This window comes from Epinephelus lanceolatus, chromosome 13, assembly GCF_041903045.1.
Source record: "Epinephelus lanceolatus isolate andai-2023 chromosome 13, ASM4190304v1, whole genome shotgun sequence".
NCBI classification, from domain to species: domain Eukaryota; kingdom Metazoa; phylum Chordata; class Actinopteri; order Perciformes; family Serranidae; genus Epinephelus; species Epinephelus lanceolatus.
In genome coordinates, this window is record NC_135746.1 from 35,387,155 (window position 1) to 35,393,848 (window position 6,694).

Sequence of the window (6,694 nt, forward strand, 5' to 3'; positions counted from 1 at the left end):
AGAATGTCTCTGAGATATCTGCATCTTATTTACCTTTGAACAAATTTCCAACTCTTTCATGAGAACTCACAATGTGCCAGTGTTTTAAAAACATGGATTTGATTTTGCCTGACAAAGGTGAAAAACTAGAATTGAAGACACATGAATGACATACACCAGTGCTAGGGATGTGCGTGATTAGTTGACTAAATGTTGTTTCCCTTGCGATTCAGCACCAAAAATACTAGTCATTTAAATTTATTAAGATACCCAGAAGGAAACAGAAGGACTTTGGATAAGCATGTCAGGCTGAACAAGAGCAGGGATGAATCTTATCATTAGTTGACTGTTTTCTTTCGTCTTTCTGATTTTTAGACTAGTGTTACAGTTGCTGGAAATGATTTAATCTTCAAGTACACTTTTGCTGCTAGGGAAATGTTTATTTTGGAGTCTAGACCAGCCCAAAAGAGCATTAGTCTATAAACCTGGTTTAGCTGCACATAATCTGTAATTTTACATCACTGAGCAGGGGCTATGTGATTATTTAGAGAAAATTTAGGTGTTTTACTAAGATTCTGCTCATCTGCTAATCAAATCATCTGTTTCAATTAAGGTACTTCCCATTTTCCCCCAGCAATCTGTGCCTCTGTTTTCAAACTGAGAAGCTTGCACCCTGATAAAGGAAATGTGGAAACAAAGCTGGAATGCTGGACTAACAGACATAACTGGCGCACTGTGCAAGATCCAACAAAGAGCATAATTGTGGACTAAAGTCTGGACAATTGCCCTCAAGCACCATTGCCAAGGGAGGGGGGCTTGTAACCAAGACAGGTTAGGAATAATTTAACATTTTGGGAGATATGCTTATTTAAGTGATTCAGTACACTCTATAGATAACTAATGATAAATGACTGAGGAGTCTGTGCATCAGCTGCAAACGTGGTTTCCCACAAATCTGCATTAAAATCAATAAAAGTGATAACAAAGATTAACAACAAAAAGATGCGTACTGGCATTGTTAGGACTTGTCATGGGGCATTCTTTAAATTCCATGCTGATTTAATGAGGTTTTGTTTGGTGAGTGGTTTAGGTACCTGAGAGTCTGCTGGGTTCTTCAAAGAGAAAGAATTACTGGCGATTTCCTCATACCCATAAAATCTTTTTCTGGGGGGTTGTTTCCTACAGGTAGTACAAATTGTGTTCCTAATCCAGACCCCACTGCACCTCTGACACAAATCCCAGGCCAAGACTTTTACAACAAGCTAAAAGTACTGCTAAGCTCTTTAATGCATTTGTGTTTGTTTATGGGTAGTGTGAATCCCCCCATGACTTTTACAACTGTGGATATCTTCACACTTGACTGCCTGTCTTAGGTTCTTAATCTTCTCTGCTCCGCAGCAGTCTCACCTTCTTTATGAAGATGTAGAAGAAATCTGATAAAAGAAAGCTACATTTCCCAAGAATACTACTTTACGTCATCAGTATGTGTCACTAACTTGGCCTCTTCTCCGGAGCCTTTGTGCTCCACTGTCTCTCAGATTAACTCATATCGCTGCGGTGCCTGGACAGCGTGACTTGTGAGGCTGTGCTGCTGCCGTGGTCCTGCCAGATGCCTCCTGCTGCTGCTGCCATCATTAGTCATTAGTCATACTTCTACTGTTATTATACGCATATGACTATTGTCACACATGTATACTGCCAGATATTAATACATACTTTCAACATATTGTACCACAGTAGCCAGAACTATAACTATAATATTATTACTTTCAACAATGTTGTTGTAAGCTACTGTCATTACCTGCATATCTCTCTCTCTCTCTCTCTCTCTCTCTCTCTCTCTCTCTCTCTCTGTCTCATGAGAAGTGCCCTTTAGGATGTCTTTCCAGTGAAGAAAACACGATGAAGTTCCCTTTCAGGTGCCCTTAAATGGAGAAAACATGATAAAGTGCCCTGTAGGGGAGCCTTAAATGGAGAAAACATGACTAAGTCTCTTAAAGGATGCAGTAAAAAAAACGCTATGAAAACAACATAATGAAGTGCCTTTTAGGGTGCCCTTCCAGTGGAGAAAACTTGATGAAGTGCTCTCTAGGGTGCCCTTCCAGTGGAGAAAACTTGATGAAGTGCTCTCTAGGGTGCCCTTCCAGTGGAAAAAACAAGATGAAGTGCCCTCTAGGGTGCCCTTCCAGTGGAGAAAACAAGATGAAGTGCCTTCTAAGGTGCCCTTCCAGTGGAGAAAACAAGATGAAGTGCCTTCTAAGGTGCCCTTCCAGTGGAGAAAACATAATAAAGTGCCCTCTAAGGTGCCTATCAGTGGAGAAAACTTAATGAAGTGCCTTTTAGGATGCCCTTCCAGTGGAGAAAACTTGATGAAGTGTCCCCTAGGATGCCCTTCCAGTGGAGAAAACAAGATGAAGTGTTTTCTAGGGCACCCTTACAGTGGAGGAAACATGATGAAGTGCCTTCTAAGGTGCCCGTCCAGTGGAGAAAACACAATGAAGTGCCTTCTAGGATGCCCTTTCAGTGGAGAAGACATGATGAAGTGCCCTCTAAGGTGCCTATCAGTGGAGAAAGCTTAATGAAGTGCCTTTTAGGGCACCCTTCCAGTGGAGAAAACTTGATGAAGTGCCTTCTAAGGTGCCATTCCAGTGGAGATAACATGGAAAGGTGCCATCCAGGGCGACTCTCCAGTGAAAAAAACACATGTAAGATACCCTCTAGGGTGGCCTTCACTGAGGTTAACATGATGAAGTACCCTCTGTGCTGCCCTTCCAGTGAAGGAAATGTTATGTAGTGCCCTCCAGAGTGCCCTGACACAGATAGACATAATTAAGTACCCTTCCAGTAAAAAAAAATGTGATGATGTGCCCCTAAGGTGTCCTTAAAATGAAGAAAATGTGATTAAGTGCCAAAGATGTGAACCCCCTTGCAGAGTCTGGGAGCATACCCCGTCAAAAAGAAACTTCTTTAAAGATCAGCTTCAAAATATGGATTTCCAGTCAATAATAGCATGAGGATCTAGGTAAAAACTCACCCTAGAATCAATACAATTTAGTTGCTACAAAGTAATGTAAGGGAGATACCAGTTAAGGACACTTAAAAATATATAATAATATACAGCCAAAAGTGCAGAGCCTGAAACACAACTGTTTTAAAGTATTGTTCTCTTGGGGCGTTGGTGGCTCAGTGGTAGAGCAGGTGCCCCATATACAAGGCTGTTGCCGCAGCGGCCCGGGTTCGAATCCAGCCTGTGGCCCTTTGCTGCATGTCATCCCCCCTTCTCTCTCTCCCCTCTTCACGCTTACCTATCCATTAAAGGCAAAATGCCCAAAAAAATATCTTAAAAAAAAAAAAAGTACGGTTCTCCAATGTAGCTAATAAAAATTAATGTGGCTTTGCTTTTCACAGCTATTACAAATGCTGTACAGTCAGTCCAAAGACATGGCATAGATATGACATCTATGAATTGATTTCACAACCACTATGTCTGCCTGTTGATCTGATTTGTTCAACTAGTTTCCATAATTGTCACAGGTGATTTGAATTCAACTTCCTAAGCTACATTTCTCCTAGAGAAACCCAATTGCTCGGTCGTGTGTACAGTATGTGTAACAGAAGTACTGAAGCGCTTTTTACATGTATGTATGAGCAAGTCAGAGACTTCAGACAAAATATGACTGTGACAGCAGAGAGGCTGGGTGACACAAAGATTACAAATAGGCTGACAACAACTAACACAACAGAGCCTCTATAAGTCGAAACAGGTAATTTTCAAAAGATGAATATTTGATCATTTATCAAAATCAGACACATTTGTGCTGTAAGCAAAAGCTATGCTCTCACTACCTTGTCCTCTAACAATGAAACAGCTTCTTGTATCACTACTGCAATTAAAATACCTAAATAATGCTTCAAAATCAGGTCAGGTTGGGGGATACCACCCGTTGTCTAATCTGATTTTACACGTAGGGGCCAGTATGCTTCATCAGAACTACTTGTCTCATGGTTGAACAGCTTTGGAAACACTTTTGTTAAGTAATAAAATATCAGCCAAGGCAGGTATCAGTGTGTCAGCAGATTATTAACAAGAAATTGCAGTTTACAGATTCCAAGGCATGTTTAAGGTCATTTACAAACCACGAAAGAGCACTCATAAGTTGACTTTTACACTGTAAAAAGTTCCGCTGGGTACATATCCCGGTCACAATTCTTTAATAACCAAATTTATGGGATCCTTATCAAAAACATGTGGTTATTATATGTGTTTGTTAAAGATAGACTATGAAGTATCTCATACAGAAGTAATCCCTCTCAGTCATCACTTATGACCTGTTAGAAATATGTGGTGGTCTGTTTTTTTTCCATAGAGACTACGCTCTGCCTGTACTTTTTTCTTTTAATTTTCTGTGTTCAGGAGGTTATTGGGCGTGTACCCCCACAGTGCTTAGGTGAGAATAGGGCTTTATAAAAAGGTAGCGACCCGGTGCAAGACCACAAGCAGCAGAAATCCAAGAGACACAGTGCCAAAAAAAAAACTATCTTGAGGCAAAATGTCAAATGGAGTGAATCTGAGATGGCTTTAACTTTTCACTTTTCACTGGTGACAAAAAGTAACCCACAGTCTTGCATGGTGTACATTCATCAGGACTAACAGTCTTGCCAAAGGGTCTGTAAAGCTGTGCTAAGCTACAGCAGTGCTTTGGGTTAACCGCTATGCATCACATCACACCTCAGAAGTCAGAGCTGGGCATGACATCACACTCTAGTTGACTGCGTTCAAGTCTGAAAACCAAGATGTAATTTGCATTACTAGTTTTGGCTAGGTTAGCAATACCAGTTGACATGAATGCATTTCGCTGTATTCTGTGCATACAAACACCGTAGGTACATGTCCACAGATTGACAGGACTGTGTGTTTGACTTTCTTCACATTACACAAATAAGACAGAAGTATACAGTCACAGTATATTACTACAATTTTCACGACTGTTGATGCGCGAAGCAGCAATCACAGATTTTGAGATCGGTTTTGGTGAGGCTCCTTTTACCTTCCAAGTCAGAAATCCAACTTCAGGGGGCGTTCTGACTGAGAACTTGTAAATTTTGACTCCCAGAGTAAATACGATGCATCATCAGCACTGGTGTCCCCCAGGGATGAGTGCTCTCCCCACTGCTGCTCTCTCTCTACACCAACAGCTGCACCTTGGGAAACCCATCTGTTAAACTCCTGAAATTTGTAGACGACAGACAATGGTCACTGGCTTCCAGGACGGTGACCAGTCTGCATAGCCCCAAGATAGACTTGCTTTTGACAATGCATTTGTGTGTGGACATGAAGGTTGCCACGCGTATCCTGTGTCTGTTTGGAGCATTGGTTGTACACATCCTCAGAAATGAATGGGATGTAATATGCACCTGAATAGTTGTTTACTGAACTACAGAAACTAAATTGCCATTGTCACTATGTGCTTGATCCACACCATGTCTGATAGTACCGCTGTCGCTTTTTCTGCCAATCAGGTCTCACTCCCAACTTGTAAAATACAGATGCACAGTCAGTAGCACGTTAGCGTTGGACACCAATGCATGGAGGCACACTTTAGCGGTGGTATGAGACGAACTTGGCAGTGGCATTTTTGATGCTATGAGCAACCACTGCACTTGGGCGGGCCAAACTATGGAGTTTTCTTCTAAACCTAACCACGGACTTTTGTTGCCTAAATCCGAGGAAGCAAACCAAAAAATGAAGTTCCTTACCTACGTTTTAAGTTCATTTTGAAAAAGACCACTTTAGTCAAAGAAAACTTTATTTCCATTTGCAGTAATATATTTGGCGATATGGCTCTGTTCTGAGGCACCTCTGCCTTTCCTCAAACCTACGCAGAAAGCCTCTTCCACATGCATATGTGGAAAGCTTAAGGCGGAAAGAGCACACCTGTTGGTCCTTCCATGGGCCTACGTGGAAAGCCTAAGGTGGAGACAGCACACCTCTCCACCCTTCCACACGCCTACGAGAAAAGCCTTAAGGCAGAGAGAGCAAACCATCTTGCCTTTCCATGTAGAGTGTGGATACCCGACCCGAGTAGACGGGTCGAGCCAGGTTCGGATAACATATCAGAAATTTTGCTCAGGTTCTATTCGGGTTTGGCCCACTTGACATGCTGCTGTGTTGTGCTATGGCCTATTCAAGTGCTGGAATTTGTTATTTACCTGACAACACCTGAACGCAACACAGGCAAATAGTTACATTTCAGGCGTAAAAACTGTCCATGTGTGATCAGGGTAAACAGACAGGCTGCAACCATGATAACAATAACTATGTCAGGTAACAAACAACGTTGGGCTCGAATCAGGTTAAGACTTAAATTAGGGCTGGGCGGTATGACTTAAAATTCATATCACGGTATAAATCGAATCCCTTCATGGTAACTGTATATATCGCGGTATAAATTTAAGTGTAAAAATCATAATGGAAGTGTTTCTGAATGGGTTTTGTAGTCCCTTAACAAAGCTAAATTGATAAAAAGACAACAACAACAAAAAAAGCAAAGATATAATGTAATTTTTAGAGCATTTATTGTGCAGAATGCAGATCTCAAAACTCAAAATTAAAACCCACTCTATGGTGCAAAATAGTGCAAACAAACACAAATAACATTGCCAATATTTTAAATAAGAATAGTACCTCAGAAGTACAAAAGGATGTTGTCTATAT